Source organism: Amblyomma mixtum, chromosome 4, assembly GCF_055824585.1.
Source record: "Amblyomma mixtum isolate Tamu chromosome 4, ASM5582458v1, whole genome shotgun sequence".
Classification (NCBI taxonomy): Eukaryota; Metazoa; Arthropoda; class Arachnida; order Ixodida; family Ixodidae; genus Amblyomma; species Amblyomma mixtum.
Genome location: NC_143015.1, coordinates 18,586,532 through 18,599,587, shown reverse-complemented (window position 1 = coordinate 18,599,587; position 13,056 = coordinate 18,586,532). Strand labels below are relative to the sequence as shown.

General features: G+C 49.1%; 1 pseudogene; it reads right to left on the bottom strand.

Annotated features, from left to right (window-relative positions):
• Positions 1-9,202: 9,202 nt before the first annotated feature.
• Positions 9,203-12,563, bottom strand: LOC149345803 (uncharacterized; annotated as a pseudogene).
• Positions 12,564-13,056: the final 493 nt, after the last annotated feature.

Sequence of the window (13,056 nt, the reverse complement as noted above, 5' to 3'; positions counted from 1 at the left end):
AAGGTTTTTCACTCAGAATAAGAGAGACCAGGAAAGAGCTCTGGGAAAGTGTCAAAGAGGACCGCGATAAGAAAGTTTAAGTTTCACAGCCATTTAACAAACTTTTTTATCAACAGCCGAGCCTACATCTCAGACGATGAGAAGAATGATAAGGCGCCATTGCTTAAGAACGGTTCCAAAAAACATGCACGGCCCAACTCGCCTTCACAGATGTAGGCGTCACCTTAGACGACACAAATGTAAGCAACCAGCATGCCGATCCTAGTAAAAAGATAAAAAGAGGCCAAAAGATAAGCGCTACTAAGGACAAGCAGCTCCAAATAATTGACGCTAACACCCGTAACATCACGCCCATAGCATCATGTCGTGAAGAATTATATGCCAAGGTCCCACAAGGCAAGGCGTTATCCCAATTTCGATGGCCTGGGGAGACATTCATAGATACTTCAATGCCATCTGGACGAGAGGTACGCCTCTCCCTGTGGATTGGAAGACGGCTCTCGTCTCATTTATACCCAAACCAGGCAAACCTCTCAACACTGACAACCTCCGGCCCATATCTCTCACTTCTTGTGTGGGGAAGTTGATGGAGACTATGGTCCGTGACAGACTATCCACCTACCTAGAAACGCACAACGCCTTTGCAGACACCATGTACGGGTTCCGCCCACACCGGTCCGCACAAGATGTGCTGCTGCAACTTCATAGAGAGATTCTTGATCCCGTCGAGCACCCTAGCGATGACAAGGTGGTCCTCGCATTGGACTTGCGGGGGGCTTTCGACAATGTTACTCATGATATCATCCTCTCCCACCTGTCCCAAGTGAACTGTGGGTAGAACACATTCCAATACATCAAGAAATTCCTCACAGATCGGCAATCATATATCCGACTCCAAGACAGTGAACATGGCCCGTACCAATTTTTTACGCGAGGGACTCCCCAGGGAGCAGTCAGTCCTCTCGCCTCTTCTCTTCAATCTGGCCATGATGAAGCTCCCTACCCTGCTGGGTGAGGTCCCAGGTGTGCAGCATGCCCTGTACGCGGACGACATCACCCTCTGGGCAACACAAGGTTCGGTTGGAGAAATTGAGGCCAACCTGTAGCAAGCGGCGGCTATTGTGGACGATTATGCACACCGCTGCGGCCTTGAGTGCTCCCCGAGCAAATCGGAATTCGTGCACATACGTCCCAATCCAAGGTGCACAACCAAAATGGCCCTCTCCCTGCTTAGTGGCCCGATACCTGAACACGATGAAATCAGAGTATTGGGACTCTACATACAAAAGAACCGCAAGATTGACACCACGCTGAAGAAACTCCGCAAGGTGGGGGATCAGGTGGGCCGTATGGTCCGCCGGGTATCAAACAAACGAGGAGGGTTGCGATGCAAAGACGCCCTGAGGCTGGCCAATGCATTCGTAACCAGTCGAATCCTGTATTCGGCACCGTACCTCCACCTGCGCAAATGCGATGAGAACGCTTTCGAAGTGATTCTCCGAAAAATCTATAAGAGAGCTCTCGACCTCCCAATTGCAACATCCAACCAACGTCTCCTCGGCCTGGGGATGACGAACACCTTTGGGGAGCTGCGCGAGGCTCATCTCAGCAATCAATACCGGCGGTTAAGCAAAACACGTGCGGGTAGCCGCCTACTGACCCGCCTCCACATCAATTACACAACCCAAGAGGAGAAGCGGATATCCATGCCCGAGGCCTGGCGCTTCGCAACTAAAGGTTCGCCCCCTCCCCAATAACATGACAAAAGATGCCCATGATGGCCGCCGCCTCGCGCGAGCAGAGGCCATTTCCAAGCAGTATGGTGCTCGACCAGGGGTATTTTACACGGACGCGGCAGGTCCACACCATGGGGGTTGGTACACGGCTGCCGTTGTCCACCAAAACAACCTAGTTCAGGGGCTCACCTTCCGTGCCCCCAACATTACATTCGCGGAGGAAGTTGCTATCGCACTTGCAGCTGCGGATCCAGCGTCCCGAGTCATTATCACCGACTCAAGAGAAGCTTGCCGCAATTTTGAACAGGGCCAAATTCCAGATCGTGCTTTCCAAAGTTTACACAGATGTGAGTACCGGGATTTCCCAACCCGGCGCATCATCATCTGGGCCCCAGCACATGCGGGGATAGAGGGAAATAAGGTAGCGGACACTACCGCCCGCGCGCTTAACCACCGGGTGTCGCCTCTTTCGCCGCCTGATCCGGCTAGTGATTTTAATCCGGCTATTACTTTTCAGGAGATCTCTCTCGTGTATCAAAACGCTCACGGCCGATACCCACCCCCCTGTAAAGGCCTCAATAAGGCAGAGGAGCGTTGGCTACTTCGCCTCTACACCAACACGGTACTGTGCCCGGCAGTGCTCAAACATTTCAATTCGGCTTTTTCGGGCGAGTGTCCACACTGTGGGGAAGTGTTTGCGGACACGTATCACATGGTGTGGGCATGCCCTGCCAATCCTGCTTTCCCACCCCACCCCCACCCCACCCGAGAGGACTGGGAGGCTGTCCTTCTCGGCTGCTCAACTCTCCAGGACCAACGAGCCCTGGTGACAAGAGCCCGGGCCGCCACGGCGGCCACGGGGGTCCCGGACTAGGGATCCCTCCTAGTGATTGTGAGGGCCGGGCCCTTCAGGCACGGTCCAAGCAATACCTCTGTATATAGTATAAATAAATGTTTTACACCACCACCATAGATAACATGGTTCGCAAAGTTTGGTTGAGCCACTGGGTAAACCCTTCGGTTGGTGGGTGATACGCTGTTGCGAGCTTGAGCTGTGTGGAACATGAACAGAGGATGTCGAACAACGACTCTCGACAGAAAAGTACGGCCGCGGTCAGTGAGTAGTTGACGAGGAGCGCCATGGTGAAGAAAAAATTTAGGGGACACTTTGGCTCTCTAAAGTGCTGCAAGGCGAAGGCGTGTCCTGACGCACTGTTTGTTTTTATTTACTTTTATTTTCAATATTTGTTTTTTCTTATTTTTATTTTGCTCCTTTTCTTACTTTTATTGTTTTTTATTTTTATTTTCATCTTATATTTATTTTGTTTTATTTTTGTTTATTTCCTTATTCTTATTGTTTATTTTTCCTTTTCTTCACTTTATTCCTTTTATTATATTTATGAAACCCATGCATTTTACTAGATGCGCCTTTATTCATCCTCGAACCCTTAGCCTTCGTGGCGGAGTGGTAGCGTCTCCGCTTCAAATGTGAAATGCCCTGGTTTGATTCCCACCCTGGTTTGATTCCCTGGCTCCACTAGCGTTGTGGTGCCAGTTGAAGAGGAGGAGCAGATTGCAGACTCAAAACTGTTACACCTGTGGCAGGCACAAAAAGGCCTCCAAAAATGCTGGAAGAAGCAAAAACACAACAAGCGACTACGCAAAAAGATCGCTGAAATCGAGAGGCGAATCGAGGTACATACACTTACTCTCCAAACACAACAATGGAACCAAATATGTGAAAGCATCAATGAACAGCTCGGAAATAAGAAGACATGGCATCTTCTAAGACACCTGCTCGACCCAGAACAAACACGTCCCGTGCAACAAAGTCAACTCTACAGACTCGTACATAAAAAATTAGGAGTCACTTTGGCGACTAAAGTGGTGCAAGGCGAAAGCCTTAGTACAGCATTCTGTCACGAATGTGGTTGTGAATGATGATTCAAGTGCTGCCAGCGAATGACGCGTCCACGCGACAGCGTCTTGCAACGCTGCCAGGGAGTCCACAGAACGCCATCGCCAATTCGGCTGTACGCCTTGCTGGACGGTAAATTTATTGTTTGAGGAAAGGAAATGTATCTCTCTCGCATATCTGGGTGGACACCTGCACCTCGCCGTAAGGGAAAGGGGGAAGATGGGAGTGAACGAAGACGCCGTATTAGCTAGACGCGCCTTTGTTCATTCCAAACCATTCAGCTGGCATTACGGAGTGGCTAGCGTGCTCGTATCGCACTCCGGAGACCCTGGTTCGATTCCCCAACTCGCCCAATTTCGTTCTCGGTTTTAATGATTTATGCGGTCTAACTAGAAAGGTTAATTAGGCTATTTCATATTTATATTATTGTATTTCTATCCATCGTGTTCTGTCATTCACCTGTCAATTGTTGGAACTGTCTAGGATGTTCGACACAACGTATATGAAACGAGCAACGTCGAACTGAGTGGGGAAGTGCGTGGTGGTGGAGCGGACGCGGCTTCGTACTTATCTGTTTTTTTTTTCAGCAGCGTTTCCTTCCGCGGACGCTGTTGTCGCTGCGGCGCGCGTCTTTCTTTTCTTTTCCTCTTTCTTCTCTTTCTCTGACCTCTTCATTCTCCTCTGTCTTAATTAGGCTAATTGATTAATTAAGCAATTAACTAAACTCAGTCCAACTTAGTTGGAGCATAACTATACGATCCCTCTGATTGGTTGCATGGTTACTAGCCAAAGTACAATTGGCCCCATTTGAAATTCGCGCACTGTGACGTCACGAGCATTTCGACCAATTGAAAAGCGTGACATTTTCTGTCGACAACTCCTGCTTACAACGATGAGGCATTAAAGGCTTCCGCCTTAATATGAGGGTACAACTGAAGACCTAATCAAAGAGCTAGCAGAACGTTATCTAAACACGGATGATGGTACCACACAACCAGACTACCGGGGGACTCCTAATCCAAATTTAGACGCAGACATCACAGACGCAGAGGTCTGGTACGCAATTGGAAAACTGCAGACAACATCTGCGGCAGGACCAGACAAAGTAACAAATAAGACTCTCAGGAACTTAGACGCAACGTCGATCGCGGCGGTTACAGACCTTATGAACAAATACTGGCATGCAGGCAACATACCACCAGAGTGGAAACACGCGAAAATCACTTTTATTCCTAAAGCGGGTAAGAAACTCAGCACTGAGAATCTACGCCCAATTTCATTACCATCATGCCTAGGCAAACTCATGGAGCATGTCATCCTCAATAGGCTCCAAAACTAAGCGGAGGACATGAACCTCTTACCTGAAACAATGTAAGGATTAAGGGCCCAACTATCTACCCAGGACATACTCTTGCAGCTTAACAAAGACATAATTGAAGCTGACGAGGGAACAGGAACGAAAGCAATATTGGGTTTAGACCTTGTTAAAGCTTTCGACAACGTCACCCACAAAGCCATTTTGACAAACTTGTCAGAAATCAACCCCGGAGAAAGGACGTACAACTACATCCGATCCTTCTTCACTAACAGAACAGCAGTGAAAACGGTCGGAACAATAGAGTCTGCCCCAATCACACTAGGAAGTAAAGGAACGCCACAGGGCTCCGTCCTGTCCCCTTTCCTTTTTAACCTCTCCCTCATCAAAATTCCCCCCAAACTGGCACAAATACCAGACCTACATCACACGTTCTATGCAGATGACATCACACTTTGGGTAACCAAAGGGTGCGAAGGCTACATAGAAGACACACTCCAAGCAGCAGTGGACATCATTGAGGTATGCGCATGGGAATCCGGCCTCACTTGTTCTGAGCAAAAATCTGAACTCTTCGTGATCCGTCGTAAACAAAGAGGTAGGCGTACCACGACATCCCCCCCGCAAATAAACGTCTATGTTAATGGACGATCTGTCAAAGAGGTACAGACCATGAGAATACTGGGGTTGTATTTACAAAGAAATGGAAAGAATAGTGACACACTCATTAAGCTAAAACGCACGGTAGAGGCGACGGCGCGATCAATCCGCCGCATAGCTAACCGCAGACAAGGGGTGAGGGAAAGAGATTTATGCCGCCTAGTGCAGGCCTTTGCGCTCAGCAGGATACTCTATGCCACCCCTTATCTGAAATTTTCGAAAGCAGAAAAGGGCAAATTGGATAGCATGATACGGCAGGCCTATAAGGCTGCGTTAGGACTCCCACTAAATGCCTCAACCGAAAGTCTTATGAGGTTAGGAATACATAACACCTACAATGAACTGAAAGAAGCCCATTTAATGGCTCAAACAGCGCGATTAGCCAATTACAGAACTGGCAGGAGTATTCTTTCAAGGCTCGGAATTAACTTTCAACTTACGAATAACGATGCTAAAGTAGACTTACCCCGCGTCTATAGGACGGCCCTACTAATCAAACCACTCCCCCACAACATGCACCCCTTACATCATGAGTGTAGAAGACAAGCACGAGCCAAAGCCTTACATAAGAAATACAGACAGTGCGCTGCAACACTTTATGTAGATGCGGCAGAATACAAAAATACCAATGCCTTTGCAATTCTGGTTGTGAACGAGAATGGTGACCACATCGTCTCGGCGACAATCAAAACGAAATCCTCTGAAACGGCAGAAGAGGCGGCTATAGCCCTCGCCCTAGCACATACCCAAGGGAGCATCATCCTCAGCGAGTCCAAAATGGGTATCAATAATTTTGCTAAAGGGCGAATTACAAACACCTCCCTTAGAATCCTTAACGCAACCAAATTCTCACCAAATTATTCCGAATTGATATGGGTCCCAGCCCATTCGGGGAATCCGGGGAACGAGGTAGCCCACAATAAAGCCCGAGGTTTCGTCGACCGGGCAGTGGATGAGTCTGGCTCCCTGAATTTCACGAAGGACTCAATGATCACATATCATGATCTCACCAATCATTTTAAATTAGAGAGGAGAATTTTCCCCCCTCCAGACAAAAGACTTACTAAAGAACAAGAGGTTACGTGGCGTCGTCTACAGACGAGATCGATACGCACCCCATCACTCCTCGCGCACATTTATCCAGATCTTTACAACCCAAACTGCAAACACTATGGCCAACGTGCTACCTACGATCACATCCTTTGGGACTGCAAAATAGAGCCACCTCCGGGTGATCTAGTTACAGCTCCTTCTCTCGAGCGGTGGGAGACCGTGCTGGCTAGCTCTGACCCCAGAACGCAAGTTTTGGCGGTGGAGTGGGCTTACAAAGTCGTCGAGGGCTGTGTACTCTCGACCACTTAACGCGATCTCTTGCCAAGCTCTTCCCGGCGAATAAAATGTTTCACAATCAATTCCCACCCTCGGCGCAGTTTCTTTTTAAGCAGTGACGCCGAAGGGCGGACAAATCTGCCAACGCGTCTGTCGACACGGCTGCCGACGCGTCTGCTGACGCGTCTGTCGACACAGCTGCGGACAGCGTCTGTCGGCACGGCTGCGGACAGCGTCTGTCGACACGGCTGCTGACGCGTCTACTAAGGACAGTATGAGGGATTAAAGGCTTTCGCCTTAATAAGATTTCGCAAGCGAAAATGCGCACCATCTATAGCCCAGCTTGTCGGCGATGCATGTGTGAGGGCGTGCCGAGACGCGTAGTCTGTTGCGACAGTGATCCACTTGTTGCCTGATAGGAATATGGGAAAAGCGCCGAGAAGGTCGAGGCCAACGCGGTAAGAAGGTTTCCGCGGGACATCGTAAAAGAGCGCCTGTTACCACGCAACCCAGGCAACAAGCAGCGACGTAACGCTTGACAGTACGATATAAACCAGACAAGAAAACGCGGCGCTGGACCCCCAAGCGTAAGTGCTGGACACAGCAAGGTGTCCGACGGTCGGTAGAGCGTGTAATTCAAGGTAAAAGAAGCGTAGCTGTTGAGGAATGACAAGTTTCCAGTTCCAAGGATTCCAGTTTTCTGAGCGTAGGCCACCAATGAGAAGTCGGGTACAAGGAAGGTAGGGAAAACTTTATTTTAATCTAGTGCCTATTCCTGTGGTTTGGAGGCATCTTCAGGGGCGTTCTCTCTTTCGTTCTGTCCACAGGAGCCTTCTCTGTCAACGTTGTCTACCTCTAATCAATGGCCGGTTGCCCTCAGTCCAGGGATCCGCTGTCCACTGCCGCCCGTTGAGCTCGCTGTACCAGAGCTTGTTGGTCTTCATAGCGTTCACTAGACAGCAGAGTCTTCCATTGCTCCGCATTGGGGTTTTGAATTTTGGGAACCACGTCTATGTTTTGGCAAGCCCATGTGATGTGATATAAAGTGGGTTTTTCGCCGCATCAGGGACATTTGTCGGCGTATATCCTAGGGTGCATTTTGTTTAGTAATATGTATGTTTGGGTAACAGCCTGTCTGTAATCGTCTCCAAGTGATAGTTTCCTCTCTGCTGAGAGATTTTTGCGGCGGGGGATATCGGGGGATATGCCTCTATAGTTTTCTAGTATGGCCGAGTATTCCTGGGGTGCTGGCGCGAGTTCCGCGGTCGCGTCGGATGCTCGGAAAGTAATGCACCCCCGAGCTATCCTGTCGGCTTCTTGGTTCCCTGCCACCCCCGTGTGCCGCGGTACCCAATAATTTTGTGTGGTCTTGTCGTTTTCTTCGTCGTGGTTCTTAATTATGTCGCTCCCTGCGAGGAGTATACGGAGTGCGTGACGACCTATCCTGCTATTCATGTAATTTCGACAGAGTAAGATTCTGTGTCTATGGTTAGCGACCGCCCGGTTCTATAGCCATCCGCCACCGCTAGAGCAGCGGCTACTTTCTCGGCCTCTGTAGGTGTGCAGTCTGGCATAGACGCGCCTGTCATATCGCGTAGAAACGAATTGACCACAGCCGCCACTGCGGTTTTGGTGTCTCCTCCTCCCCAAGACGCGTCTGCCTACACGGCCATGTCTTGAGGAGCGTATGTTTTCTCGATTAATTCGGCCCTCACTTCTCTTCCGCCTCGATGGAGGTCGGGGTCCTTGTTCCTTGGTATTAGCGCTACCTTGAGGGACTTGCGGAGCACGTCGAGGATCGTTTCCATCCCGTACCGTTTCCGTGATCTTGTCCGAAACATAAAATAGGCGGCATGCCCGTCCACCAGCACCACTTGCCACCGTCGGCGGCCGGTCGCAGCGTTTCCCGGCCAGGAGCAGGGGTGGGCTCACTTGCGAGCAGAGCTGCCGGAGGTACAGCGGTACCAGCATATAAACGAGAGCAACGTGTCGGGCCGCGTGTCAGATGGTTGGGGCTCTGAAGGGCGCGAAGGTAGCGGGAAGCGGCGGCGTGGCCAGAAATGCGGCGACGAACGGAGGGGTAAGGGCGCGAAGACATTGAGCCGCCTGGAAAGAGCATCAAGTCGACATTCGGTGCTGGCAAGCTGGGAGTCTGTGGTAGTAGTTGGAGGGGGACTGGTCACAGAGCAGACTTTTGTAGCCGTGAGCAGTCCGCAACACGGTTAGTGAGTTCAGCGAGCTTGTCTAATGAAACATCTCCCGCAGCTTCATGGATGGAGACGATATGTTGGGGAAGATGCTGAAGGAACACCCCACGAAGAAGGGGCCGTCTTCAAGAAGCTGGAGCATGCGACAGAGGAGCTTCGAAGGGCGGCTGTCACCAAGTTTTGTAGCGCTGAGAAGCTGCTGGAATTTGCTGCACTCGGACGCTGACTTGCGGTCGATGGTAGCCGCCTTCAACGTGTTGAAGGGTCGAGGCGAGCAAGGCGAGCTGATGACGTCCACTTAGTCGTCAGCGACGTCAGGAGGCAGGGACGACACGAGGTGGAGGAACCTGGTCTCCTGGCTGTTGGTACTTCGCACCAGGAAATGCGCCTCAACCTGCAAGAGCCAGGCGCTGGGGTTATTCGGCCAAAATGGCGGCAGGCTGACTGGTTGGAACGCGGCCACCGAAGCAGCGAGAGGCATAGCACTCTGGGACGGGTCGCCGCCGGTAGGAAGGGCGGAAGAGCCAGGGGAATCCATGTAGGGGGATGGGGTTGCGTGTTCGAAGCCGGGTCGCCAAATCTGTCGGAGCTAAGGCGAGGAAGAACAAGCTCTGACAGCGTTCAGGTTCGAACTGCATTTTTTAATTGCGCTGCTCGCGCTGCAGCGGTCGATCCCAACTTCCTCCTTCTTGTCCGGCGCCGCGTGCCTGCGAGCCAAGCGCGGCGCGAGGGGCGCTCCAAGTTCACTTCATGGAAGATCGGAACTAGTAGTTCACCCTAAGTACTTGCAGCTCACTACAGACGACGTATAATCACGATAAACAGATTATGAAAAATAATGCTGTAGTTTCCGTGTGACGGTCATTGAAACAGTTTTTTGTCATTTAGGCTCATTTGCCACGTCCAGCACCGACCTTTAGTAACAGGTAATTCATGATTAATTCGAAGCCCGTGTACTGTGCGATGTCAGTGCACGTTAAAGAACCCAGGTGGTCGAAATTTCCGGAGCCCTCCACTACGGCGTCTCTCATAGCCTTAGTCGCTTTGGCACGTTAAACCCCATAAACCAAGCCAAACCAAAAAAAGCTGGTTATCAGGAGTTCCTATTACGTGATACTGAGCACAGTCGTCGGCAAACAGCTTGCTTTCGAAAGTTTTTTAACAATGTCACATCAACATTAAAAAGAACAGTGGCCCAAGCTCTGATCCTTGTAGGATACCGGGCTTTACCAAAGCAGGTTCGAGGCCGCATTGTCAAGTGATTTGAGCTCGCACTGTGGAAGTTGAGCGCTTAGCAGGGACCTCTCGAATATATTTTAAGTTCTTCGGACACTATTGGGTGCATCTCACAAGAAAGGCATTCCGTAAACCGTCAGCTCCCGGTGTCTTTTTGCATCACTACTGAGAAACAGTGACAAAACACCTTCTGAAATTAAACCGACAAAAGGCACCGGTGACATGATTAAGTTCACTCAAATTCATTTTACACATTAAACATTCCATTCATTGCACGTCAGGCAAATTGATTTCATCGAAGGATTGTCAAGAAAGAACTGCGGCACCACCAGAGCGAGAAATTTTGTATTTGCTTTGAATCTGTATCCTGGCGGTGTAGTTTCTTCTTGACCGACGTCCGAACGCAGCCAAGGTTCGGGAATTATAACATGGCTTTGATGCGCCATCGCTGTGCTTTCTCAGTCCTCATGCTTGTCCAGAATACTGCGGGCTTTGAACCATGCATCTTAGTAATTTGGTTGACTACTGTCAATTCATTGCTTGCGCTTTTTCTCATCCCGACTACTACGCAATGGCATTCTTTCGTTGGGCTTGTCATCCCTAACGAATAAATCTTCGCCATTTTTGTCTTGTTGTTGGTGAGCTGAACCTTCTCACCTGGCTCTTGAATTTGTGCGGTGCTCTCCCGTACCTCCCGTGTTGTATTCGAATAATCTTCTGAAATAGAGCAATAAACAGATTCACAACAGCTCTACGGAACGAGGACAGAAGGAACACGAAAAACACAGGATGGGCGCTGACTACCAACTCTTTATTGCGTGAAAAAACCAGCACAGATTTATAGTATTTCCTGGACCACGTGATACACTGTCAGCCACGGGACAGTATCACGGGACAGTATCACGTGGTCGAGGAAATAGTATAAATCTGTGCTGGTTTTTTCACACAATAAAGAGTTGGTAGTCAGCGCCCGTCCTGTGTTTTTCGTGTTCCTTCTGTCCTCGTTCCGTAGCGCTGTTGTGAATCTGTTTATTAAGCATGAACCAACTAGCCCACATCAGAATCCTCTTAGAAATAGAGCAGTCGCTGCCTTTTAATTTGGAACATTTTTTTTTATGATGGCAACTTTCTCACGGAGATCAAATAAAAGGATAATAGCAAGTGTTTGTTAGATTGCTTCTGTCCAATTGTGCCAATTCTGTCGGCAGAGACTACTTCAGTGCCGAATTAATCATTGAACAACTCTTCCAACACTATAGTTCTTCAAAAGTTCCAGCTTTATAGGAATTTAAAGTACGAATAAATTGCTTCCTCTTCCACTGTATTCTAGGTCGACAAACTACCTTTCTACGCTCTGAACTCGTGAGACTAGTCAGCGGGTTAGCAGTCTGATTACATTTGTAGCTGATGTCGACTCTCCCATTTTTTTTCCAATTTGCTTTCAATTTCGTCTCACCAAGTCTTCGTTTAATGTCTTTCTCGCCTTCAAGACGTTCAGCTGTTGAGTAGCCAAATCAGGAGTAAACTCAGTGTTACCGAACAGCATCACTCGCGACAAAAGGAAGTCACGAGAAATATGGTTGGATTCGAACACAGTATATGAGCAGGTCAGCGTGCTAAAGCAAAGGATAAAGCTGGATAAGGATTTGACTGTAAAAATGCCGTTACTAACCTGCACGTAAAACAGGAAAGGATTGCCATGATGCCGACTGGTCGCAAGCTGACGCAATAACACCGGGGCGTGCTGAGTGGTGATAAAGGAGTGACATTAAGCACGCCTCATAGGAGCGCGTAATGCTTGGCCAGACTGCGTTATTTGTTGGGCCAAACAAAATGAGGTGAATCGCCACGTCACGAGGCTTTGACCAGAACTCACCCCTGGGACTAACTGGAGTCAGCGGTGATGGTACAACAGACATTCTACAACTGTCTCCGGAGCTACTATAAGCTTTGAGTTGCATCGTCTTTTCGCACTTTTCAAGCTGTCGCTGAAGTTCGCGATAAGACAAGGGTTTACTGCCAGATAATTTTCATCGCCAGGCTTGAGCGAGTGAAAGCAATGCACGTCTTACTTCAGAGGCGTAAAACGCAGCAGAGGGAGTCTGGAACGATGCAGCGAGCTCGCAACGCCCTCTAATTACGTCTGTCATGATGTAAGACATCGCGACAAGATCTTACGTGCGTACCTCAAGGAAACTTTGATTGCCATCAGGGCGTTCTTATTCACTGCTTTTGTAGCACTAGCTTCCACGACATGGGTCAGTAGACTGGCAACTGCTTCATTTTGGTAACTTAATTTAATAAATTCGCTTCTGAGACCAAGGAATATAGGCAATCTAAAAAGAAAGCATACCCGGTTCTCTTTTCTTTCGGGTTTTAAGAGCTTCGGGTCTGAGCTCGTTAGTATGTAAGTCCTCCTTTCCAAGCGCTTGTACGATACCCACACCATTTAACACAATCCGTTTTCCAAAGTTAAAATTAAATCATACCGTTAGAGAAAAGAAATTACGTTATTCTTACTGAATCAACACGAATGCCTCTTCTAGAGGCCGGAGCCGTTCTCGAAATGCTAATACGGACAGAAAAGCCTCTTACCAGCTGCGCACTGAAATGTGATCATGCTTGCTGAAAAGCCGTATCGCTGAAGCAGCACTT